Source organism: Anopheles coluzzii, chromosome 2 (genome assembly GCF_943734685.1).
Source record: "Anopheles coluzzii chromosome 2, AcolN3, whole genome shotgun sequence".
Classification (NCBI taxonomy): domain Eukaryota; kingdom Metazoa; phylum Arthropoda; class Insecta; order Diptera; family Culicidae; genus Anopheles; species Anopheles coluzzii.
In genome coordinates, this window is record NC_064670.1 from 30821797 (window position 1) to 30849646 (window position 27850).

The following is a 27850-nucleotide window of genomic DNA, read 5'->3' on the forward strand; positions in this document are numbered from 1 at the left end:
GTGGAGTGGAATCTTTGCCTCCCGTTTTCTGCTCATCCTACAAACAGTCATACGGTGCCTCCCAACGACTTGTAAGCAACTTTGCAAGTCGTGTTTAGCTTACGGCGGCAGCCGTGGAGGACGGCGGCCAAGCGAGAAGGCCGTCGGTCCCGATCGGTACCGGTGTGTTGTCCAGGCGAAATCGTTCGGTGCTCGGAACCCTACCCCCTGCATTCCCCTCCCACCGAGAAGCAGTTCCCGTGGAAACCCCACCGTCGACTGTGGTTAGAAAACCGGCTGGAAGAAATGCGGAAACAACACACACACACACACATAGCAGCAACAGCGAAGTTGGAAGTGAAGGCAGTTGGGCACAAGATGAGAAAAATAACCAGAACGGTTCAGTTAGTTTTTCCGCATGCCATAACCGCATGCCCCATGCCCCACGTGGCCCCAAACGCCTACAGCAAACATGAACGGGCACGGCGGGAACGTTTGGCGGGTTTCATTTGCACAACGTTACAGTTGCACCCAGGCACACACAGACCGGCACAGGGGTAACGGACAGTCTGAACTCATTCCGCCGCCTGCACAAGGAGGTGAAAGTTATTTGATTTGTCAACGAAGCCATTCCGGCACACCCGAGGGGTAGGTGACAAATACTGAAACCGGCTCTCCCCCGTCCCCGCTGCGATCTCACGCAGACCACAAGTAAGCCACCCGCGCGGCCTGTTGCGGGTTTATAAACCGGTGCGCATCGATTTGGAGGGTAATTAATTAACATACTGAAGGAATTTGCTCCGCGCTACGGTGCAGTTCAACGTGCCTCGTGGGCTCATCATGGTGTGGGGCCGTGGGGTGAGCACAACAATGAGCCCATTTAATGGCGATGCTTATGGTATCGGTTGATGGATTTTTCTCACCCCGAGTGCAATGCTACTGCTGCCAGTCGCAATGGCCGGGTCGGTGGAACCTGTGAGTGAACCATCTACCACTCCCCATTCCTCCTTCCGCTCACAAAGATAATCCGCATTTGCAGAGGTCGTGCCAGGTCGACCCAGCCAGGCCAGTGCTGGTGGCCTATTAGTTGAAAAAATACGCAGCAGAACACACAATTCCACAACTGTTGACTTTGGTGCCCTTTTATGCTACCGTCAACTAACGGTGAGAGTCAAAATGCACTCGGGGGGTCTTAAAGGTGGGAATCTTTTGCCAGGTTAATTTTAAGCTTTTTGTTTTTTTACCATTTCTCGGATATTTTGGATGAATATACACGGTAGTTATTGCTGTTTGAGAATCTATTTTCCTGTCGAGCTCATCTTATGGAAAATATTATTGCTTTAGTTAAGAGCGACATAACTTAATCAGTCAAATAATCTCTTTCAATATCTTTTGGTCTGTAGAATAATTGCCACATACATATGTACAAGCAATTTTATAATAAATATCTCCCTCTTTCATCATACAAAACTAATGAACAAGTATTAAACATTAATGCTGAAGTAAGCGTTGTTTGACCCTGCTTTCAATTTTGTTTGAATAATTTTGTATGACTTTCGATTGCTAAATTTCTGCAACTGATTAACAAAGACATATTTAACATTCCAATTTGATAGACATTTTCACGTTTAGATAGTTTTTAACAGTGTAATCAAAAATTCTATTAAACCCTCTTTTAATTAATCATTAAACAAAATAAAAACTTAAAAGCTTCCTTTCCTTTAAACATGTTTTTATTTGCCATACACAATTAGAATAATGATCAATTTTAAAAATAAGCAATTCCATGCAGATACCTTTCAGAACATTAATATTATTTTGGTCCTGAAAAGATTTGGTCGCTTTTTGAATAATTAGCCTTATATGCTGTTTCAAATAATAATTTAAGACAAAATCATGGCTTTAATCGTATTTGTTTTATAATACAACTCTAAAACTATAGTTCCACATCGAGTTGAAATAAAACATTGAAGTAAAAATATGTCAATGTATGGCTCAAACTAATATTCTGCGCACCATCACATGAAACAAACACGTGCACCACATTCTTGACATTGTGCACCTGCTGCCTTCCTGCCACCTGCCAGCGGAATATATCACCCTTTTCCAATCTGTACGATGCCCGCTCGGCATGGCCCGCGGGTTGTCTCATTGTTCCCGTGCTAGGTACAAGAACCGTGCCAAAGTACGGGAAATGGGAAGGAATGCATCTATCGGTACACGCACACAGACGCCTGCGTTCGAAATTCTGCGAACATACATTTCTCCAGCGCTAAACAATAGGCAGAGCGCCTCGACAGTTCTTAAGTGTAAATGCGGGCTGGGCTGGGGGTTGGTGCGAATCTAGAGAAGGCCCTTGATTTGCATGCCTTTCGAGAGCTCAGTTCATATGCTAACTATGCACCATCCAACTAACCTACTAGCGCAAACCCGTCCCGAGGGAGAAGGTGGAAAACAATGAACGATGTTTGGAAAACAATGATAGTGCACACTCGTCAGGTTGTTGTTGTTTTCCTGCAATTCCAACCGCCGAGATTTCGAGCCCGCACTCACACATTTTCCACACATCTCGAAGGGCCAGCTACCGAAGGACGGTTTGGTGGAGTGTGAATAAACATCTCAATCACAATCGTTTCCCGGCTGTGCCTCTTGTGCGTGTGCAAATGACGATCTTTGTTGTAATGTTGGGAGAATTAGATTAACATAGGCTTTACAGGTACAACGCTTCCAGTCATGTTTTCCTAGCGAACGGGTTTCAAGCTGGTTTTGTGTAAACATGACAGCTTAGAATTTTTCCTACGATGCTCATCTTCAAGTGGTCCAACAGGCAGGTAAACAACTAATCAATGAGCTGCTTGCCGGGAACCTTCTTTCCCAGTTTTTTTTTGCATGTTTAATGAAAACAAAATTCACGCCATTTTCCATTGCTAAGCGAAACGTCAAGAACCTAGCGAACCACTTCTGGCGGCCTCGTTCTCATGGCCGCTCACAAAAAAAAACTAACGGAGCGGAACCCTCACCCACCATTGCGAAGATGGGGCGAAGATCTGGACGCTGGAACGAAACAGATCGCACGATCACGACGACCTTGTGGCCCTGGACCGCGGGAGGGCGCACCGCGATAACGCAGGCCAAGACTAACGGCTGCCCCACAGCTCACGGTAACCATCGTAGAGGAAAGTTTTTTTCTTCTATCCGTTTCTTCCGTAGTTCCCCGTTCCCCACCCTTCCTCAAACTGTCACGACGCTACGCCACCGTTTCGTTCGGGTCGACCTTTTTCCCAGCACCGCCGATAGGTCCACCCCGATAATGCCTAATTAATTCTTATCCACCGCACCGTGGGCCTCAGAAATGTGTCAGCAGTAGCGGGCAGTTAGCGGCTTTAAGTCAGTCAGTCACTCAGTCAGCCGGCCGGCCGCTCTCGTCGTCGGTCACTGCACGGGTCTACGGTTACAATTGCCGCTCTTTCATAACGGGACGTTTCCAAGCGGAACATCGAACCCTGGGCTCTGGGCGGCACCAGGCGGCGGTTAGCCGACTACTACTGACCGCTGCTCAGCTCCAGCAACGTGGACAAAATCCGTTCACGAGCGCAAGCAGCAGTCATTGTTGCTTTGGAGCAGTTTAATTTGGTGATTCTGTTACTGTTTTGCCTTACCTTCCCAGGTCGGATTTTGGCTGAATGAATGTCCAAACAAACACTGCTACGCAAAAACCTAAACCCTTCCTAAGTGTCACTCAAATAGCCTTTCGTTGGCGCAGTCCAGTTCACTACGCGTTGTTGCAGATGAGCGTCGCACAGTGAAACTCGTTCTGGCGTTCGGAAATTTGGGCCACACGTTTTGGGAAGGAAATGCAGTTAAGTTTCATAATTTGTCTCCACCACGGCGAGCGGGGCCCATTACGAAGTAGCGAATATGTAGGCCCCTCTGTCGGTTGTCGTCTAGTGGTGTGTGGTGGAGATACAACAGTATTTGAAACTGACAGCTTTATTGTCCAGCCATTGATGCAGAGCTTTGCAGGACGCTTAGCGAACATGTTGATGCTGGTAACTCTGTCCACGTGTTCCTAATCCACGTACTAAGACATGCAACCAGTTGCTCTCGATGGCTTTTGCGTTGTAAACACCTTTATCATTGTTCCGAAAGCAACTATTACAGTATTTTATTCCGGGATTAGTTTCGCTCTATTGTTGTACAACACAAAACTGAACTCCATAAATCAGACAAACTGTTGCATTCAAACATTAACATCAACGTTCGGCGAAGATTTATTGTAATTTTATAGCCCTCACAGTAACTCCCCCCAAATTCCTCCAATCGCTACATTCGCTACTGAATAGTCAATCGGAAGTGCAATAAAGATTACCATTTTAAAGTAACATTCACGATCCACTCCTATGCCCACCACCGTCGAAACTCTACACGGGCCCTGGAACACATTGCATCACCCGGGCGTGGAAATCCCCTAGCGGTACAGCTTCATCCGTGAGAGGTACAAGCGCTCTCTTGTGCCCTCTTGGTAGTCAATTAGCTTCGAAATGAAATGTTACCGTTGGCGCGTTGTCACAACGCATTCCACAATGTTAACAAGCGGGATAATGACCCGTCGCCACCCGGCAGCGTTCCTGCGGGGTTGCGTCGTGCGTCCCCGACCAAAACCCGACAATCTTAACAATTTGGATCATCTGTTACATCCTCTCCCCGGATGCCGGAACTAGAATCGTGCCGGCCACCGCCCGGTTCCGTTGGTAACGAACAATTCTGGGAAACCTTCTGGGGCTGAAAAACTGAAGCAAACCGAATGGCTAACGAGTGTCCTCTCTCTTCGCCCCGTGTGCGGTAGGGCCATTCTTTGTCGTTCTTTTTTTGTGTTTGTTTGTTGTTGGCTGTGGCCGTCTTCCAAACGGTTCCAAGACGACGGCCCAGACGACCCAGAAAAGCGTGCGCGCCAGTTTCGAGGGCGCCCCAGCGATGCAGGGCGTTGAAGGTGAGCGAAAAATGCCTCCCAGGTCTACGAACCTCCCCTCGGGACCGGACCTCCCCACCCGGGGACGCCCGATAACAAACGGTCTCTAAATTAACGATCTACGGAAGCGTACAGGTCTCCTGCCGTCCCGCTCTTCGCCAATGCTGTGCCCCGCACACAGCACTGCGAATGCCCGGTGGCAGTACAACAAATTAAATAAAAAAAACAACAACATAACCTAGGCGCCACTACACTCCAGCGCGAGTTGAACAGGAGCACGCTCCCTTGGCCATCGTCATACCCTGCCCCTCTTTCGTCATCCGGGACTTCCTAAATCATCATGCGGAGTCGAATTTTTGCATTGGCCTGCGGGCGCACCCGGCGCGCTGACTGACACTGACCTCAATCCTTTTATGCGCCAGTTCCTTCCCACCCCGGGTATGATGGTGGTGATTCTGAAGCGTAATCGCAAACGGAACGCACCAGCATGCGACACGGATACGCGGGAAATCAAATCGGTATCGTAAAATAAAATCGATTTCCAGTCCACGGCACCACCGGCGCTCGCCGCACGCGGGCATGCGATGGGAGCGATGATGCCTGGCGGGGAAAAACTCATTAACTACCGCCACGCCACCTTCACTCGCCGCATCACCGGCCACAGGTTGCGCATCGAAATCCCTCTAATCGATGGCTGCTATCTGCTGCACCTTCGCTGCCGGGAATCGTAGGCACCGTGATCGTGTGGGTGCTCACACTCACAACCCGATTACTCCCTACAGGTCCCGGGAACGGATAGGCTCATCTTCCAACTCCAGCTACGCGCGCGGACGGCCCGGGAGGGAGTGAGGCAGCTTAATCAGTTTCTTAATATTTTGTGTTATGCCTGCCTCCGACAAATTGTTTATCGATCCCACCGGCTTGCGCAAAGGGGGCCGCGGTACGCCCGGGCCGCCTCCCTTTTTCGTGGGCGCCTCTTGTGCGCCAGCACTAAATCCAGATCGCTCACACCACTTGACTGATCGCCCTGATGCTGTTGCTTCTTTGCCCACGAATTTTCACCAAGCGTGGAGTCCGACGGAGCTGCTGGGAAGGAACCTTGCGCCGGGGAACCTTGATTATATGAGCACAGAGGCGGCAACTAACGGCACCGTACACTTCCCCCTAGCGCCCAACTGCATTCCACGTTGAATTAGATGATGATGGTTGGCACGCTACGGTGCACAGCAGAACGATGAGCGAAACCGCAAAATTTTGCGTAAATAAATGAGCCACCCTCGCAGTACGGTGAGGGGAGGCGGATGGAACAGCAACATTGGGAGGGTGGTGAAATGTGTGCTCCCGTAACAGGGGGGGGGGGGGGGGGGGGTTAGGGTAGAGGGTTCACTTTATCGGACTTGATCGGAACTTTAGCGGTAGCGTGCTGGGTGGCGTTCTTGAAGGCACCATTCCTGCGGCGTATTGCTAGCGTGTGTGCCATAATTTGACGTTACTCTTGGCACTTGTGCTACACTCACATGGTTGTCGCCCTTTGCTTTCGCACATTTTGTTATTGGCGGTTTGCTTTGTTGTTTGGCGTAGTAGTGCTGCTGAGCCGCCCTGCGTGATCAGCTCAACGCCAAGAGTTGAGTAAGCCGATCGGGGGATAACGAAAAACTATAGTTATGCAAATACAACCAACGAAAAGCGGAACCAAGAAAGGGCATTCGCATTGGCCCAAAAGGAAGCGTAATTAATAACACTCCACACACATACACCTTGCTAATGTGGAATTATTCGACCAGCTTTGTAATTAGTTAACACGCGTACTTCAATTATTCACTCCAGTTGATTCCGACCCCGATGCTTCTAGTTCGGCAAAGGTCGGAGTTATGAACGCAGTCACTTGCAAGGCGAACCCTTATTTTTCTTTCCATTTCCCTTATTTCCATCCCAATTCTTCGTCTCGTTGCTCCACATCGAGCTTCAGTTGGACGGAAATGTAATTTGGCTTTGCTCATAATGTCTAATGTAGCACCAGATTGCACTTGGCAAAACTTTGAATCGATATCGTTTCTAAATAACTTTGAAAAATGGTGAGCTGAAGAGCTTATCGAAGTTCAATTGTTACATTAGTAAAAACCTTTTCATATGTTTGTGTATCACTCATTCCATCACAAGTTTTGAAGGAAAAAAGGTGTTGTATTTTTTATCAAAGCGAAGTGCTATTATGTTTACATAATTTCGTTAATCCTTCCTGTCACTTATCCTGTAGCTTTATTAGTATATCCTAACAAATCGCCATAAAAATATACGATATAATTAAATAATTATTGTAACGCATTATAACATACATTTAGCACGTAAACTGCAGTATTGTTAGATGTTAAACAGACAAGAATTGTAAGTGCATGGCAAATCATTTTTCAGTACAACAATAAGCTTTTGTTCTTTTGTTTCATTACAACAACAAACATTAAAGGCATAAAAGATGTTTTTTCTTCTTTCAAATACTGTTAAGAAAAAAATCATACTTTTAAACTACAATCTTTCCCCGAGTTACGCGAATAATGCGTTCCGGAGACATTTGCGTAACCTGGATTTTCGCGTATGTTGAATATCACGTTTTAAAACCAAAATATATTATAATAATCATATTTTTTTATTTAATATAGTTTATTTGTATAATTTATTACTTCTTTGATGCAATTGGTGAGGAAAATTCGGTTATTTCTGTCTTTTTAGGGATTTAAAACTTTTGGAAAAAATGCAAATTATTTTTCATTTGACAATTGATGGAGAAAATTGTACTGTTATGACATCTGAACTGTCAAAAATCAAAATTCGCGTAACTCGAATTCGCGTAACTCGGGGAAAAACTGTAAGTAATAACAATGATGACAATAATGATGAACTAAGTATCAAAATAAATAATTCCAATTCTCATTCCTGCGTATAATTTACATGTTTTTCTAATAATCTAATGTTAATTTAAATTCCTTTTAAATAATTTTCAAGTGTTACCTAGCAATTTCTTATTTCTATTATACTTTTTAGTGCGTTTTGCATATAACTTTACAAAAAATATTTAACTCATGCTAAAGAATGATAAATTGTACTTTCTGTATAATTTAAATAAGGTTGCAACTCTAAAAGATTTGCTAAAGGTTGGACGAATCAGTATAAACGATTCAAACTATAAACGATTCCTTCAATAACACGACTAAAAACTGGCAGGAAAAGGATGCAATAAAATACACTGCTAGAGCTTGATAATATGTTTCCAGCGCTTTATCATATTCTCAAACTTCAAGCAACTTGGTTGTGACATTTGCTGCGGTTCTGATTATTAATTCAACAACCAGTGTTGTCATACAGAGTCGCTTCCTACCACACAGAACAAATACCATAAATTTGTGCAATCGCCACATACTTCTCGTTTTATGTGGCATATTAAATGCACACTCCTGCCCGTTCCAAACCCTTAGCACAGCTCAGACGCGCAAACACACACACACACACACACACACACACACACACACACACACTCGACAGCAACGCTGGTTGGCAACGCTGGCAACGCTCTAAATTCCCGACACCTGGGAAAAGCACCGTTAGGAAAATTCATCCCAACACTAAGCTCCGGTCCCGCCGCGGTCGAGCCAATCTCGCCGCACAAAGAACGCAATGAAGGTATCAGTTTCATTCCCTCGGTTACCACCCCCACCCCGCTCGGTGGTTCGTGCCTGTTTGTTCCCCGTTTTACGCTCCAGCCTCTCTCGCACCTCCCACTCACACACACACACACTGGGCGACGACTGACAAGAAAGTCAATTTAATCACTCGAAAAATTGGTTAAACCTTTCCCAACGCAGTCGCCCGCCAAGCCGGTCCCTTCTCTTCCACCGTTTCCCGGTGCTGCTGCTGCTGAAATATGGCCAAGCAGACGGCCTCAGCAGCAGCAGCAGCAGCCAAAGTACATGACCATTTTGCACGGGTTTTGTGCCTCAATGGGCGTACCGGGGCAAGGAATGGGAGGATGGAGCAGTTAGGTTAGGGGAAAAGCATGCGTAAAATTGCGCTGAGATCGAGAACAGATGCGAAGCAAAGCCCCAAATGCTGCCACACCACCATCCCAAACCCATTCCATGCCGGCGGACAGAGGGGGACGAGCCGCCCGAGGGACACCGAAATGCCGCTCGTACTTTCAAACGCGCTGCGCTGCTCGTAAGAATGGGGATGCTTTCACAAAGATCATCCCAGTGATGAGCCATCAGCTCAGCCCGTCGAAGAACGCCGGCCAAATCCCGGTTCCCCGTTCCCATACCACTCGGAACTGTCCGTGTGGGGGTTTGTGCCTAGACGGCACCGGAACGCAGGGCGGGAGAGGAGTTAGAAAATTGGGAAAATGAAATTACCCTTCCAGCAGTGCCAGTGGTTGGCTGGCTGGCTGGCGGGTGAACGGCAACTACCGCTTATCTATGCCGTGTTGTCAGTTGCCTAGCATCACCAACCCCTCTCTCTGCTGCTTCCCGTGGCTCACGAGCAGGCAAACGAACTGTGCAACAGGCAGCAGGTTCCCGTGCCGGAAGATGGCTCGAAGTTTTGTCGAGCAAAATTACGTGACAGCAGCAAATGGTGAGTGGGGAACGCTAGCAAACAAAAAAGAAAAAGAAAGAGGGTAAAGAACAGCAACGCCAGGAAGAAAATCCACCCTGCCGAACGAACAACAGGTCCACGGCGCCGATTATCGCCGAGTGCAGATCTGGCCGAGCGATTATTCAATAAGAATCATGTGCACGTTCAAACGGCGCTTATCGTTTTGCCAGAGCTGCCAGCGAGGTTGATGGCGAGCACGCTGCCGAGGCAAGCTAGCTGAAAGATGGCTAGCATAATGTTTTTGATTGATCAATTGATAGCAGAGCCTGGCGATGAAGGGCTGCAATCTTGAGGCGTATAATTGTATGGCCATGTTTGCGTGGCACGCTGTTGTACAGACATTTTCCTTACATAATTTAATACCGAAGCGAGTAGTAAACGTTTTGGGGCTCAGCACAACGCCTCTGCGGCACCAGCACGACATAAAGCATAATGTGGTTTATCTTCTACCTGTTTTCGAAGACAAAAATTCCCTCAACTCATGCAATAATCGCGGTCAAATGGTCGCCATTCTTTGTCAAACCTCCTTTTGGCGTTTAATGAGAACCATTTGCCCGGACCGGGCAGTGGGCCGGCGTAACCACAACCGGATAAAGCGAATAATTGCCCCTTTCTCAATAATAGTTCTCACCACCACTGCCACCATCACCCCGATCCGGGGGAGGAAATCGCGAGTCCACTTCACGGTCGATTTTGACCAATTTGTACTCGCGACCTTCTGGGAAGCTTTTTTTGGACATCTTTGGGTGCGTTGTTTTTCTCCCCCTGCAAGACAAGCACCGTGGCAGCGACGGTGGTGACAGGAGGGGATATTGTAAAGAAAACCACCGAAAACCCTCTCCGTTCAAAAGAAAAATGCCTGAAGCAATGGAGACTTGCGGATTGGACAGCGATCCCGAAAAAGGCCATCCGAAAAAACCGCACCGGAGTCACTCTTTTACGGCTGCTTCTTCCTTTTGCAAGCTTTTTTTTTGGACCATTTCTAGCCATTGTTTACCGGCACCTGAAGGCCGAGTGTTACACAGTCTGGACACACACACACGAGGGTTCGGTTTCGGGGTGCGCTGTTCCCTTCCCGGACCGGGGCACGCTCGGGGCAGACAACTCGTTTAGGCCCGAGGACGGCGGTGTGAGGCCGAAAATCTAACGGAACGTTGCACCGGTGCTCACTCCATTCGCGCGCGCGCGCTATTGTTTTCCCTCCACGGGTAGGAGGGCCCCCTCTCCCACCGTACGGATCACAGAAAATTCATCATCTTTGCGCTGTTCGCGAATTTTTCCTTGTTTTTCTTCCATTTAGCTCGGGTTGTTTTTTTTTGCAATTCTTTTTCATGTTGTTTTGTTTTTCCACAAACACACACACACACACAAAAACATTCCTCGCTCTATTGTTTCGCCCTCCCGCCTTTCTCCACACTCTGTGGTTGTGTATTTGTGTGTCTGTCGATGGGTTCTTCGCAACGGTGGAGCGATGTGACCAGGCGGGATTTTCTATTTTGTTTTCTTTTCCAACCCCCGCTTCCCCTTCCCATACCTGTTTTCCGTTCTTCCTACACACACCGGCCCGAAAACGCGGCCCGATCGGGGGATCGCTTTCTTTCTCACGTCTCCGTTTTCGCGATAGCGAAATTCCACCCCTAAACCATCAGCCAGCGCGCGCGTGCACACACGCCTCCATTGCTGTCGCGTGTCCCCCCTTTCCCCCCCCCCCCCCCCCCTGTTTGCTTCGACCCTTCGCACACTTTCCGGCCCCGTTACCGGTTGGGCTGATCTGCGCGCCCGAAGATCAAACTAATCGGGCAGATGATCTTTTCTGCCGGCTGTCCCACTTCCGATCGTCTGAATTAATAGGAGAAGGGGTGTGTGTGTGTGTGTACCGGTTCCCTCCCACAAGCCAATATTGCCCGCTCGGACGGGCCTCGGCACTCGTAAAGATATGGGAGTTTTCTCCTTGGACGAGCACGAGCCCTGCACCGTGACCATCAACACCCGCGCGCCCAGCTGAGCCGTCCCTACGGTCCGGAGTACGGCTCGAACGAACCAAATATTCTTGCCTGCAATTTATCAGAGCGGATCTCATTTCATTCGCCAATAGTGGCGCGAGTGTTCATATCGCTCCGCATTATACATACCTCGCACACCGGCACCCTATCTTTAGCGTTCTACTTTAGCTTCCGAAAAACGTTTCCCGTAAAGTGTTTTCCAAACACTGCTTCTACTTGTTATGTGAGAGAGCGAACAAAAGAAATGCAAAAAACCGGGCGTGTGTGAAGCCAAACTTTTAAAACAAGCGGCATAAGGCTGCCAAAGAATGGCACAATGACTAACCCTTTCTTTCCCCACCGCCGATGAGCAGGTCGAGTATGAATAGGTGGTGGTTGTGGGGTGATGGTGGTGGTGATGAAAAATAAAACTCGCTTCCTACGACCGCAATTCGTGGCCCTCGTGACCTACCTGTAGCACACATTTTCCATCATTTCTCTCACACGCATTGCGCGCGCACCCTCCGCTCTCGGTGCGCACCCCGTCTCCTGTTCTGTGTGCAAAAATCTGCATGCGTGCTGGGACGCATTTACGCCGCCCGGAACGCATCATACCTACACCCAGGCACTCCCTACCGCTGCCATGCCCCCTCTGCGGCTTTATCGGCCCCCGTTTGCCTTGACCGAAACCGGTGGGATGGGGAACCAAACTTGGGGAGGAGCATAATTTCGCCCGCCTGTTAAGCTTTCCCACCTTAAGGACATACTGTCACGCGATGGTTGTTTGCTTAGTCGCAGAGTAGTTTAAGATCGCAGCACACACACCCAAGCGTTAGAAAAACGAAGCACAGAAAAATTAGCTCCCCCAGACCCTCACTGACCCACCGGTGGGAAGATGAGTTGGCCGAAGATCAGGCCCACATTTTGGTCAACAAGCAAATCTATGGACGACTGGGAAGATGGTACTGGGAAGAGGGAACCTAAGTACAAATTGGCTATTAAAGCTTTGCAGGGAACTTGAAGGAATGTGAAGCATGATGTAGAGCGATGTATGAATCGTCATCCTCAATATAGAAGCTGCTGCGGTCGTTTAACTTAACCAAAAGTCTAGTTTTAGTCTTCACTTAACAATTGCTGTCGTGTTGCCTTAATTTGTCAAACACAAAATATGCTTCAACAACATTAAAATTCATTTCAATCAGTTCATTACATTGTACCGTTTTGCATTATGCAATAAATATTGGACGGTCTCCGTTCCTTCCATTACACCACATGCTTCGGTTACGGTGAAACTAGCACGGCGCACTACTACGCCACCTCGCGTGCACCCTAAATGCCGGCCCCGCCAACACCTTCCTGCTGCTCCAGATGCATTTCGGAATCGCAGAAATTCTACATCGTTTACGGTTACTGCGCCGTCCGGGACAACCGTGTGCGGTGCAGGTTACGGTACCGGTGCTAATACCACCACCACCACCACCCGGTACCCAGCGAGACAATTACGGGCCATTACGATGGGGAAGAGGGCGGTACCGGCGAAGGCCCCACGGAACTGGGAAAGAATCGGACCGGTGCAGAAGCGATCGAGACGAACAGCGACACAGCGAAAGGGCTCGCGATCTTGTTTGCCGGGCCGAGTTTGTTGGGTGGATCTCGCACGAAGATTGTGTAAAAGGGTTCGCCTTCCATGGCTCTGCGCCGTTGTGCTTTTATTCTCACCAACTTTCCTCCTACACGCCCCCATAGCTGTTCCGGTTTAAAATTCTTCCCATGCCGTTCTCGGTAACCGGGGCCTCTCGGGGCCCAAGAACGCTACTTACCCCTTGGTAGCTTAACAAACGAAGAGGCGTACGCGAGCTAACTAACGAGCGGAATGTTAATACTAAAATTGAATTCAACAAAAAACAACAACAACAACAGCAACAACAAATTGTCGCAATAAGCATACCCTACAGGTACTGGAAGTACTTCGCCCGGGAGGAGAAAATATGGGTTAAGATGTCGATTGTACACAGACGCATTTGCATCATTCCGCGCACACACACACAGGTTGACCTGGTGGATGGAAAACTGTGCCAGAAAGGTAGATAAGATACGGCACTGCAACGGTGGAGTAACCTATGCCCTGCAAGAACACCGAACGCGCCCAACCATTCCTAGCGTCGATCGATACCTACTCCTTCTTTGCTTACTGACCGGTGAAGGGGCGTTGTTATGGCGCCGTATATTAAATTTCCCTAAACAATGGCCTTACGATCTGCCTCCGCCGATGCTTGCGGTACCGGAGGGAGGTAGGATGAAAAATGTTCCCCCAATGAGGGGGGGAGAGGAAACGCTACACTATTCTACAGTCGCCTCTCGCCACGCCACGTAACGAGCCGTACACGCCAGACAGCGAACCGCAAGACGGCAAGACAATGGCCGAGCTATGGACGATGATTTGAAGTGTACGTTTATCGACCACCTCGATCGGTCGCCGGGACGGGTCGATTACAGTAATGGCTTAACGATGTAATACAACGCTGTACACATAGACGCGCACAGGATCGAACAGATGTTCACTGTTGTCCTCGGGTTTTAGACTTGGGACGCTTGGGTTCTTCTGGTTAACTTCAGGCAGAGCAATGTTCTGTCCTATGCACTATCTTGCGAACAACAGTCAACCCATTACACCGTAGGGGTATAATCTGATTATAATGGCAGTATGTTTGAGTTTGTTTAAGTTTATGGTTTGAACAGCACGGCCATTGTTGTTAGTCCATTCTATGTTTCTCATCCTAGCGCAAGACTTACATGTTGAACAAGCACTTACAATGTTCTGTGTAACGGTCAATGCTATAGTAGATTTATTACATACTTTTATTGGGTAAATAAAATGCTTTCATTCCATTACTTTTGTGCATAAAGTATGAGAAATATCTCAGAACATACTGAAGTATTTAAGAAAATGCTGTAAATGTATGTAAAGAAATTTTATAAACAAAAAACTCTGTATCAACTCATTTGTTTCAGAATAATAGTTGCAAAGTCATGTAGAAAGAGGCGTACATAAGATGCAGAAGTGTAGAAGTTGAAAGAGGCGTTTTGCATATCAGAGAGGAACGTCATGTATCTTACACACGTCGCTTGATCAAGTACTTGGAACTATCGAACTTGTCGAATCTTGAGTCATCTCATATGCACCAAATATTTTCATTTATTCAACGTAAATGAATAAAACTCATGTAGGTGTTAAGCACTTATACAGAAGCAGCAACTGCATAAAAAGATCAAAAATACTATCGAGAGACAGAAGCACAACAAAAAAAAAAGCTATCCCATGACATCGAAACGGATCGAAGCACACGAAACAGAGAATGAACATTCAAAACTGCACTTCGTCGTTACCTTGTGACAAAAAAGGGCCAAGCATAGAATCAGGCGACAAAAAACACACATACACACACACACACACAAACACGCACACAATCACACACACAGAACCAACTACATCAGCAAAACGTGCCAGTAACACCGCTTGCACAGGCAACGAACGGCAAGATCGACTTAAACCGGTTGTGCAGCAGCAACAAGCAACGAACCCCATCGCATCCGTAGCACGGCGCGCAGATGAGAATGGAGAAAAATTGATAGACTCGCGATTAAATTAGATTAGAAACGGTAGTTCTATAATTAGTTTATCGTCGTACTTCAGCGAAAATCTTTCACCCAACACCCTACCCCAAATGCCCTGCCTCGCTCTCTTCCACCTCCCGGCAGCGTCAGCAGAACACAGCAGCGTTTAGTGGCGGTTCGAAATCAGCTGCCTGCCCAGAAACCCTTTTGCCGTTGGACCGTTTCTGGACGGACGGCGATAGATGGACGATCTTGGTCCGGCTAGAAGTAGCGGTTGTAACACCACAGCCGGTGGTTAACCCAAAACCCTCACCGTGCGGAAGGGGAGCAAAGAAAAAAAATCGTTTTTCTTATTCTATTTCACCTCGACAGACATCAATTAAAACAGATTTCATCGGCCGTGCGGCGGGCGTTTAACTGTAGAGTTGGGTGCTCTCGCGATCGCTCGATCGAGATGCGTGATGCGGAATGCTCTCGATTTTCGATGGACACTTTTCGGAATCTGAAGGGAATCGCACCAACACCAATGGGCGCGCGAGAGGCCGTTTGCTGCCCGTTGCGAATCCAGTCACGAAAGAGATGCAAATCGTTCGGGCGCAACTATCGCTCCAAATCAGATATTGTTTTGCTTCATCAGCCGCACTAAACACACTTGAGGCTTTCGATGGATGTTTTCTCCCCGATCGGTGCAACCTAAATGTATGTACGAAAACGCTGGAATCGCTTAGTTGTGAAAGAAAATATCCGAATTTAATTTACATTCTTGAAGCTTCTTTAAATAATTCTTTGAATTCTATAGCAATCCTTCCAGTAGTATGTCTTACAGACAGTATTCCTCTTGTGAAATGGCAGCTGCTATACATCTGTTCAAGCCCTTCACACTTGCCAAGAAAGGAAAAGAATGCTCGGTGTGTTCGCGACACGTACACACAAAATAACACCATTCTTCCACACTTTGTTTGGACACACTCGACCCTCACGCTGCATGTGCTGCATCTCGCATGGGCAACAAAAAGAGGAAAAACACGATAACATTTCTGACTCGTTAAGAATTTTGCCTCCCAAACCACCGACAACCATGCCACACACTCGAACAGGAAACGAAGATTCCACTTCCCTCCTAACGAGATCTCGAGATGACGACGGCGACGACAACGGGAGAGCTCACTTCGTCAGCGTACCACACTTTCGGGCCAAAAAATCACGTACTATTCCACAATTAGAGCCATTTCTTTTCCTTCCAGTACCGAGCCACTCGTGCGGACCGCGGCAAACCATCATCCTGACCCACACCGCCTCGGTCCACACCTTTTCATTCTTTTCCTCGTTATCCACGCGATCAACCACAGCGCGCACGCCCAAAGAGGTTGCTGCTGATGATCGTTTCAAAAGCATGTCGCTTTTTTAACACTACCACCACCACCACCATTGCTAGGCACTAACGCTTCTCCGGCTAGGTCGTTTGGTTGCACTTGAAATTCATCTAACTGTACACGGGTACACGGGACCAACGAGGGAAGGCCACGGTCACCGTTGTCGTGGGAGGATCTCGCGTTAGCGATCGGTTCCAGGGCCTGTGTTGTTTGTATGCTTATGCTTACAGCATGCTGTCGAGAGCGCATGTAAAATCGGTCACCGGTGCTCATGCCCATGCCCCTGCCCATGCACACACGCCCGGTACACGTTGGCAGCGTACAAGCCCTGTGCCTGAAAGCGTCTCTCGGAGCTCCGTGGAAGTGTGTGTGTGCGTGTGTTTGTGTTTGGTCCCAGAGATGGCTGCTCTTTCTGTAAATGCTATTATATGCTATATGCTACCATAAGATGTGCTACCACTCGAAGTGAATATATCAACATAGCACATGCCCGAGCACATTCCTTCCCTCTTCCCACCAGCCACCATATCAAGCTACTCTGTAACCATACAACATGCATTGAATGCACTAGAGCTAGGCTGAACATTGCGCTGCTGGACTTGAGTTCTCACCAATTAGATCTTCCAATAGAATGACACACCTGCTGTTAAATGGAAGGCGTGTGGTTAAAATACATTTCCCGATGTGGACGAAAACAACATTGCAATGCAGGTGGATGCTTTTCTGGAATTATGTTGTCAATTCTTAGATTCTAAACTCATCAATCTCGCTCAATCTCTCCAAACAAAAGTGACATATTTGCTGTAGATGTTACGCAAAATTAATTACACAGCGTTTTGCTATTTCTTTCCTCCCATTTTCCACCACTCAATCCATTTACAACTCGTTAAAACAGATTACAGCAAGCTGTACACACAACTGTCATCATCGGACGACGTCCGATTTATCTCCCTGCGCTTAACGACTGTTTTGAAGTTCTGAAATCCGATTGTCAGCTATGATTAGCATCTTCGCTGCGAGTGGTGGTTCTAAATATAGAATTGCGCACTTTGCCGGCGTCGGAAGATCAATCATAAACATTCTTCTGCCAAACCGGGCAGTTATTCTTGAGCTACTCGCTCTCTCCCTGTCAAACAGCGGTGTGTTCCGTCTGCCGCCGTGCCAGGTGAACGCGACACGGAATGTGCAAAGCAAATGACAGCAGAAATTCTTAGATAGCTGTTTCAAGCCTTTGCCTTTATTTTCGTTTTTTCTTGTCTACCACCGGTTCTAGCTGGCCCGCATGTTCATTCTTCTAAAACGCCCTCCCATTAAGCTTCCCCCATCCTCTCCGGTGATATTAATCGAAGCATTCAAAGCTCCACAAAGGCCGGCGCTAAAAACATCAGCCACATCAGACCGTCTGGCACGGTAGGAAGGCAACCCGATTGCTACCGTACGCACGGCAGGGGGTTGATGGATTCGAGCATATGCGATGCTGCCAGCAGCGATCAAGAATCGAGAAGAAAGCAAAGACGGAGGCGTTGGGGCAGTGGAGGACCCAATAGCAAGAGGGAGAGAGGAAGGCAAACAAAAAACGAAACGGCGATATTCGGGGGAAAAGTGGCAAAAGAAAGTCGCCATGAAGAGCGAACCTGGCCAGAGAGAATGCTTTGTATGCGACGTGCAGCTCGGAAGCCCGGAGAAGAGCTGCTCTCCGCAAAGGCCAATTCTGATCCGCTCGCCTCATCCCAAGGTAGGGGATGAGAAAAGCTCTGGCCGCGGGCTCCACGCGAAACAAAGGTGGAAAAAGCAAGATTCTCACCCAAAAGCCAACCTTCGCTCGATCGTGCACAGCAAAGACCCGGGCGAAACTTTCTTTCCCGAGCACGATGCTCGTTCTCTATCGCTGTTTCTCTCTCTTCTGCTCTCCATTTACGAGGACGATCATCGCCTTTTTTCTCAACCCCCTTCGATTCTCCCGCAGCGATTCGTTTCGTTCCAATTCATCTTCAGCTTTCTCGTTCTGACGCCCTTCCCCGGGGAACAGACCGGGAGACAACCCGGGGAAGGCCGAACGGTGAGAACGCGCCGCCCGCGAACGGATGCGGAGGAATGCGGGAACGGACGATCTTCACCGACACAGAAACACGTACCGCGGGAGATGATGAGAGAGAGCGAGCTTTGCTCGGAATGGGGGTTGGCTCTCCCTCTCCCGAAAAGGGGGTTTTGCTGGATGTGCCCATTCTGGCGCCACGCACACCCCTCGGGAGCTGTACACAAAGCGTGCACGGGGGTTGAGAAAAAGAAAGGGGTTGATCGACGAACCAGATCCCAACCCGCCCCGTTGAGCCGTAAGCACCACCCGTACCAGAGTGAGACGGAGGCGAACCGGGAACGATCGTTACCGCGTCGCGGGATGTTGAGCTGCTCGCGCTCGCTCTCGTTATCGCCCTCTCTCGCTCTCTCGGTCTCTTTTCCTTCGGAAGGTCGAACTTTCAAACCAAAGCGCAACAGCGCGCCGCGGACTTCTTTGCCGCGAGACCATAAAAAGGCACCGGTTCATCATTGGCGAACCATTGTTCATGATGCATTCCGCGTACTAGCATCCCCAGTTGCGTGCGTGCTTTCCGTTGTGTATGCGGTTCCCCCCTTCGTCCGATCTTCGTTTGACCCACCAGAGCATCAGCGTCCACCAGGGGTGTTGTGCGTTCCCGTCTTCTGTAGGGTGCAGCTTTGTTGATTCTCAAAACCGCGTGTGTGAGATCCTGTGTGCGCGTGCTAGTTGCTAGTTGATTGTCGTCGTTACTGACGAGCGGGATAACAGAGAGGGCCAGTGTGAAACAGATCGTGCCCGTGCAGCGTGCGGGGAACGTTGTCTTGTACGCATCTTGACACTTGACACCGTGTGTGACCGCCAGCAGTGCAGCAAGTGCCTGTTTGATTGTGGTTGGAACGAAAAAGGGTTCAACGCGGACGTAACAGAACCGACTTGCGGTGATAAGCGAAAAGCTCGCATTTGTGCTCAAGTGTGCGTGTGTTTGGTGTGAGCTTGGTGTTTACTGCCTTAGTGGAGCTGGTATACCCGTTACACGTTATGGAACTGTGAGCTTACCTCCGGAGCAAAAGAACTTCAACACCTCGTGTACCCAACCACAACCGTTCGCCAAACAGATCGAAAGTTGGTGGCGAAAGTGAAGCCGAACCTGCAGGAGTTAACATTCTACCGCATATCATCTAACAGGTACTGTACACCTCCAACTCCTACAATGCACCTAACAGCCGTTTCCACCATGTTCGCGTTCTTGCCCAAGTGTGTGTATGTGTCTCTGTGTGAGCGCGCGCTCTTCCAGAACTCTATCCTACAAGCTAACGCTTACGGGTGTTGTTTCGTGCATTCTTCCATGCCTGGTTGGAAAATTGCGGAAGTGGTCGATCGGTCCGATAATTCATCCGCGAGCGCTGGAGCATGTGCAATTTAATGCCAATCGCATATATGCTTTATGCTCCTTGCTAACCCTCACACCATACCAACCGCCCAACTCCACGAGAGCATATCGCTTCTTTGATCGACCGAAGCTGGGCTACAGATCGTGCACAAGCCTTCACAGCGGATAATGTATGGCCTATGGTTCTTTTTATTGTGTGTGTGTCTGTGTGTTCGTTTCGCTATTATTGGAATCTATGCCCTCAGATCTGAAGCGTGGAGTCTTCTTGTTCCTCACACATACGGTCTTTGGCGGGCGTTAGATCGCATTCGCCCTGAAGATGGTATCATCCATTTTTCACAGCGCCAAGCAGCGCCGTGCACCGTCGTAGCGCTGCATACGCTTCCAGTGCACTTCCTTCTCTTCTGGTGCCATTGGCAAATCCCTCCTACTTCTTGCTAAATGCTAAATCGATTCGCGGTATTTTGCCTTCGGGCACGAATTTCTAATAGAACTTCGCTTCCCTTTCGAGTTGCATTTTCCTTATCCTATACTTCGCTTGCTTCTGCGCCTCCGCCGGATGGCATTGACGCCAAGATCACCACAAAACAACCCTTTTCCTCGCACCGTTTGTTCGGCAGTGTTAGATATACATAAAGACACACACACACAAAACCGTTCTTGATGCCAGCCAGCTCATCCCGCTACCCCCTCTATCAAGCATCATTATGCCCGATCGTTGGTGAAGTTTTTCCTTCTCGCCCTGGAAAGCCCACTTCACACTCCAGCAGCGACTTGGAGTTCGCCCCGAGTTCTTCCTACGTACAGTGAAAAAGGAAGGAAAACAGAATGAACCTCCAGCACCACCCACCACCACCACCGCCGGGTGTGGTTGTGCCGAGAGCTGGCTTCACGACCCGGAGATGTTCCCGACCATTTTTTTTCTCCGCCGGCCACTTCCGATCGCTTCCAATCACTTCCAACCACCGTCCCATGGCGATGCGACCATATGGTGCGCCTACGGGGTGAGCGGAGGTATATGGCGCGATCGAACATCGATGCCAAGAAAAACCCCCAAGGAAAACGTAGCCTTCTTTAGATCAGGATGACAGGGAGCATTCTCCCTTTAAAAAGCCACCCATAGACGAAGAAAAAAGTGATAGAAGCGAAATTGGATGCAAATATCTGCATGCAAACGGTTCGTCGCCTCCCTTCCTTTTCCCAGCTTTGGCTGCTTTATGTAACGCAGCGTGCAGGCATCCATAAACTTGTGCCACCATCGGCGCATCGCAAAAGAAAGGAAACTCCTCCTCTCTCGCGTGCGCGCGCCTCAGTAAGGGCGGATGTCAAGGTAAGGCCACAGACGGGCAAATTGTATGGATGCACCCGGCCAAACACGGGATCGACGAGATCAGGACAGGCACAACACACCCGGTACACCCGAGCGAGGCATAATGATAGCTATTCTATTGCATAGAAGATGCATAGAAGTCTGGTAGCATAGAGCATGATTCCCATCTGCGAAGGAAAAGCAGTAACCAGCAGGACGGTGGGTAAGAGTAAAGGGCGCAAAAAGTACGATCATATAAAGAATTACAATCTCTCCGCTGCGGCGGCTGCTGCTGCTGCTAGCCCTACCGCTTTCATCGAGTGGGACAGGGGATGATGGGAGGTTCTCGCGTGTGCGCCTTTACGAGCAATTTTACAAGCGAAGGATAGCAAACGACAGTCACTCCACGATGCTCCCGCGTACCAGGCGCATACGGGCGGCGTTCTGAGCGGCATGGAGAAATGGGATCGCATAAGAAAGCGATGCAAAGGGAAAAAGGCAACGAAAAAAAAAGTAAAGCTAACTGACGCCTCGGAAAAGCATGCCCATCCAGAAGGTGGAAACAGAAAGATGAAGAAGCATACTCGCGGAATAAAATGCGCACGAGCGCGCAAGATCGGAGCCAACGGTACTTGCGTGGCCGCGGTCGGCGCAGGTCAATGTTTTATAATCAGGCACGCTTCGTTTCGGGTTTACCGACCGTGTACGGAGAGGAATAATAAAACCAAACATATCCCCAACCACACACACAAACACCCATACACACACGTGAGCGCAGAGATATGTGTTACCGTCCAACTAGACGCAGCAGCAGCAGCATAAGACGAACGAGCGCGTTGCTCATCAACGCATTTGCCGTTTGTTTGCCAGCATTTTCGCTCTGGAACGACTTCCGGAGCCGTGTGGCCCTTCCGACTGGCTACCGGAGTCAAGAAGGGAGCGTTAGTTCCCTTTTTTCCGATTCTCTTCCGGGTTGGAATTTCGCGTCCAGACCGGGGACAGCGAGAGAAGCGATTTAAAGTCGTTTCTTGCAACAAAGCGACGAACCTTTCTTGTAGTCGCTACAGAAAAAAGCATCCTCCCACAAACGAAATAAAAAAAATCTTTAAACAATCTCCTCCCCAAAAAACGCTCAGCACACCGTTTTCCGAAACGAAACGAGCGGAAATGTGTAGGTACGGACAATTAGTTTCGCGTTTTAGCGCGCAAGCTGCGAGTCGGCGGCAGGCGAGGCAACAGTCCACAATACGCTTGGAGCCACGAACGAACCGAACGGGTCAAATTAACCACCGGTGTACTTGGTCCGATCTTCTGCAACTCTGCGCCTACAATCTCCGCCCGCCCAGCCCCCGTTTGTTCAGAGTACGTTTGTTACGATGTAAATTGTTAGAAAACTGCGTCCACAGCAAACGGCACCCATCGGGGTTGAAAACCCTGGGCATCGTTCGAGCGGGTACGACTTTCCTCCCAACCAGAAGCCGTGGTTCGTTCACTCCCCCGGCCGCCGTGAGTGGCAGCAGAATGGTACTGGGAACTGGGAATCGTTCTGATGTCGGTGACACCATCTCACGCCCGACGAGATTCGGACGGGGCGGACGGGGCGAGAAGCACGAAGAATGCCACCCTTTAACGATCGCAACGAATCGAGGCGAATGGCGAATAATGATGAACTGCAGCAAACGGAACAGCAACCTTCTGGGATGGAGGGGGAGAGAGAGAGAGACATGGTGAGTGATGGAGCCTGTTGCCTGTTTCAGCTCAGTTCTTAGGACAGAAGCAGTCCTGGTACAGCTGCAACGTCGCTTCCCTCTCCCGGTATAAAGTGGTGATTAAACGGAGACGCAACCCCGTACCAAACCGCATTCCTGCGCAGGTCAATATCATCCCGATAACGGGGCATAGTAGTTGGCATAATCGTTACATGTAATCGGTTCGATAGAACTGATAAGCACAACCATCAGCGCTACGACGCATGCGACGAGCGCCAAAAACCCCTTTTCAGAGCCGTTAAACGCGTGTGGTGCCATGACCAGGATACGTCGGTGATAGTTAACTCATTTTTGCTAAAGATGCAACGCGCTCATTATAACGCGTGTGTGGCAAATGAGTCCCATTTTGCGCATGATTTATATCAATTTATCACTTCCATCAGTGTCTGCCATATTAACCCGCACCCGCACTCTTACTACGGTCGTTTAAACCCGTCCAGTTATGAATGAAAACGATGGCATCGCTCCCAACACAAAAGCTACCCTCTTTCGCTCCCTCGTTAGCCCTTTCTAGCACGCGTTTCATTCCGTCGGAATCCATTAAAATCAGTTACAACAGCATTAAGATAGTAACCATCAGGATTGGAAGTGATAAATTTAATTTAGCGGAAAATCGACCGCTGTACAAGCTTCTTCCCTACCACCCAACCACACACTACCATCCTCCTCTGCTTGGTAAACGTTTGTGCAAAAAAAAATCTCACATTCGTACGGTGGTCCTGTGGCCCCATTGAAAGCAAAACGAGCAAATCGGAACGATCAGGCGGAGGACGACGGATGAGGCCCGTGTCCGTCGAGCTCAAATAAAACTGAACCATCATTTTCCACCTTCTTTATTTGTGTGGCGGAGAAACCCTTTTGTGCTGCTGCTGCTGCTGCTGCTGCTGGCAGGGGCGTAAAATAACCCATTACATACCACCGGCAGACATTTCAGCCCAAATGATGACCGACAATTGGGACGAAAAAGGAGTTGGTCTCGTTTTTTCTCTCTTTCTCACCTCTTTTTGTTATCACGTCCACCCTGTGCTGCGCCTTTGTAGAAGCGACACATTCGTGCTACGATGGCCACACATCATGATGATGATGCTGACGGGGCGGCTGACGATGGTACGAACAATGGTTAAATGTTTTACACCGCCACCGCCTTTTACGGGGCAGGCGATAAAGTTTTGTTTAATTTGTTTTATCGCTCGTTTTAATGCTTTCAATTATCCTGTACGCTTCGTTGCTGCACCGCACATGTTGCGAGTCGGTTGGGTCCTTCTTCTTCGAACCACGCTTCACACGGTACGCACTGATTAAGCGTATCTAATAGTGCAGCAGTGAACAATGGTGTACCCTTCATGGGCTCACGTCTCTTTTTCCACCAACAAAAAAAAAGACCAGTACAACAGGATGTTAAGTTTCCCGGGAGTGAAGGATGTAAACAGTTTTTCGCCCGAGAGCATCCCGAGATAAGACGATATCGGGGATAAGAGAAGACCCTAAATAAACTTAAACCGCCAACAGAACGGTTCGATTGAGATGTCCCCTTGCTGGTGGAAGGTACCGAGTCAAGACGGTAATGCAAATAAGGAAGACGTAGAATTTCTTTACAAACTAGACGACGACTTATAACTTTTATCTTCGACCCCAGCCGAGACACTGCGGCGAGGCTGAGAAGTTTGGGCCCCGAGAGATTAAAGCTAACTCTCGGGGGTGCCGCTGTGGACTAACTTTCGCTCCCAGCATTGGGTGTTAGTATTTCCCAAGTTCCGCCACTGTTTGACCAACAAAATGTAAACAAATCCCAAAATAGGATACCCGGTCCCGTCCCGGGTCGATAGGATAGACCTTTCTTCCTTTCTTCCTTTCATCTTACCAACGGGCCAATGCTGTTGTGGCCTCAATGTAAGGGCCCGTTCAAGATAACTTCATTAATTTAGGCAAAACACCTTTGCAAGAGGTGATCCGCTGTATCCCATCATCCGGGTGATGACAGCGTCCCAACGACAACAAAAAATGCACGCAAGCAACCAATCTTCAAATCTGCTTTCCTCACGCGTTTAATTATAGAAAACGAAGACCCTAGCCCCCGCTGTACGTTCCAAACTGTGGGGGCTCTTAATACCCAACACCGTAACGGTGACGAATTGTGGAATAAGAAGTCCAGAATGCCGCGCTCACCCAGTAGCTTCAGGGTCGCCGCCAACTCCAAGGCCGCGCGGATGAAGTATTTTCCCGCGCACAGGAAATGATCCGGCAAATAAAGAACGCTTACTGGGGGGAGAACGGTGGGGGCTGGGAATGAGGGGTGATGATTGAGAAGAAAAAAAACTTCAACGTTCCTGAAAGAATCAATTTAAAAATGGAACGAAAAATTTACGTGCGACCCTCCCGCGTGAACCTCACGCGATGCGCAATGGCACCGTGTCATCGCCCGTAGATGCCCGTTGAGGATGGAACTACCGGGACACGGTTGGCTGAAATCGTGAGATTCTCTCAATTAGATAGAGGTGCAGTTTTGTTTCTTTTTTTCTTTTTTTTGTACACCGTTTTAATTGAAAACGACAGCACACGGCCGAGAACGTAGCTCGAGAACACGAGTTGCCGGACCGATCGATACACAAGATTGAGCCTCCCGGGTGGAAGACATTTACCAACCACCACACCCCCTTGGAAAAGACGACGGTTCGATGAACCACGGCAGCATACCGACGTGAAGCTGAAGAGCACGTTTCGTTCGAATCCAAACGCATCGAATCGATAGCGCGGGCGCCCGCCTTACTCCACGGAAAGGAGCGGTGTTGGTAAGTTTTGGGGCGAATTCAATTCTAGGTGCCCGAAGCCACCACTCTCGCCATCATTGCCCCGGGGAGGCTGCATACTTTTCTAACCCGATACCGATGATCCCGGGTCCCGGGACTACGGTGGCGTTCTAAGCCACTTCACCACACAGGCCCACCCACCCCAAAACGGAGGCTCGTTAATTGGAATCGGTACAAAACCTGCCCGATCACGCGTATCTGGTCTGCGTAACGATGGTTTATTTTTTGGCTTTGCTGTTTTTGCCTTCTATATGCACGCCCTCCGCTATCGAAATAGAGTGTTTTGTGGTGGTTGTTGTTATGCTTTTATAAGATGAACAGAATAGAATATGCTCCCCATCCATCCGGTGTGTGCTGTTGTTGCTCTACAAGCTCCGCAACCTTGCACAAAAAAAAATCGGGCGAAAAGAGGTGAAAAATGTACAGCGCAACCACGGGGAGGGAATCATCTCGCGAACTACCAATAACTACAAGCGCTCCATCCAGCACAGTTCTGTAAGCCACACAGAAACGGAGTGCAAAGGAGAATACACAGCAACAAAAAAAAACATCGAACTCAGCCCACAGCCAAACGTTTTCAAACCCCAAAGGCAATAGATCAGAATCGGAAAACGGCAACCGCTTTCCCTCGCACCATTTTCCAGCCTGCCCTGGAACGATTCTTCCAGGCTGCCCCCGGGGTCCGAACGATGCCCGAAACACCCGTTACCGGTAATGAAATAATTTAAAATTGAGCCTAGTATAGCATGCCAACTGGAGGTGCTTTATTTTTTAACCGTTTTTTTGTGTGTGTGGAGCAACCTAGCAAAAGCTATTATTACACACACACATACACGGGTGTATTGGAAGAGGAAGGAGCAGGCTCGGTTATTTCTCTTTGGTTTTCATCACACGATGCATGAAAAATGCACCATTAAACATTCGGGGTGCAATACACGGACCGCACCAGCAAACTGCATCGGGATTTGTTTATTGCGTTCATTAGCGGCACCGCATTTGTTTGCCGTTTACAGAGGCAAACATAAAACCGAGAAAAAATATGTAAAGATAAAGTTGCAACCCAAAGCTTGCTTCCCACAGAGAAACCTTAAAAAAGGCCTCCAAACAGGGTCCTCCTCAGCCCATGCCTTTCCACATACCGCTCTCTCTCTGTGGAGCAGATTAAGGTGAACAAACAAATGAATAAATAAACTACTTCCGTTTGCGTCTGCCGGCCGCAAACCCCCTCCCTCCCCCATTCCAACGCCCGGGGAAGGAACGCGGGAAATGCCACACAGCCCCTACTGGAATGGATCGTCGACGCCACGCACTTGTTCCATCTCGGTAGGGAAGGAGGAGGCTGTGTGTTCACTCCTGGCCGCTCGCAGCGTAAATATTTTCCTCCTACCCGTTCCAAAAATCCAAGGTCCACGAACAAAAAAAGCACTCGGCTCAACATAACTGTGCATTCGGCAAAACGAAAAGCATTACAGCATTAAGCTTACATCAAGCACGGGGGGGAAGAGGGGGATCACAATCGTACAAAACAAAAACATAAATCCACACACACAAACACACACAAAGAGGATGCAAACGCGGATCAGCGTCGGGCTAATCTCCCATAACGAAGTAGCAGGCGGGCGAGCGACCGGGGGTGGCTGGCTGCGTGGGTGATGCGTTAGCAACCCGCACACCCTGATGATAATATTAACAGGAAACTTCTGTTCTGGCTCTGTCTAATGTTGTCATTATGTTGCCATTACGCACCACGGGCCTTGCAACACAAAACGCCCACCCTGCCAAACCTGCGCCAAAGAGCGAACGTGCGTTCCAATTAAAAATAGATTAACCGTCAAGTGTAATCACGCTTTTCCCGCGACGTTGTTAACGCAGTGCACAAGACCAGCCCCAGCCTTCCCCATCATCCCCTTGCTCTTCCTTTTACAAAGCGGAAAAGCAAAGCCGGTTGTACTGCTGCGAGAGAGTGCAGGGCGAGGAGACA

The 27850-nt window shown here is 48.8% G+C and overlaps 2 protein-coding genes across 3 annotated transcripts in view; one reads left to right on the plus strand and one right to left on the minus strand.

Annotated features, from left to right (window-relative positions):
* The window catches only part of LOC120952014 (nose resistant to fluoxetine protein 6), a 78460-nt gene that overhangs the window by 25521 nt on the left and 25089 nt on the right, over positions 1 to 27850 (minus strand). The window lies entirely within an intron of this gene.
* LOC120947353 (uncharacterized) overlaps positions 19094 to 27850 on the plus strand; it is a 30225-nt gene continuing 21468 nt past the window's right edge. The window contains exon 1 of the mRNA XM_040362603.2: positions 19094 to 19779. The gene's annotated coding sequence lies outside the window, so the exon portion shown is untranslated. The remainder of the gene's footprint in view (positions 19780 to 27850) is intronic.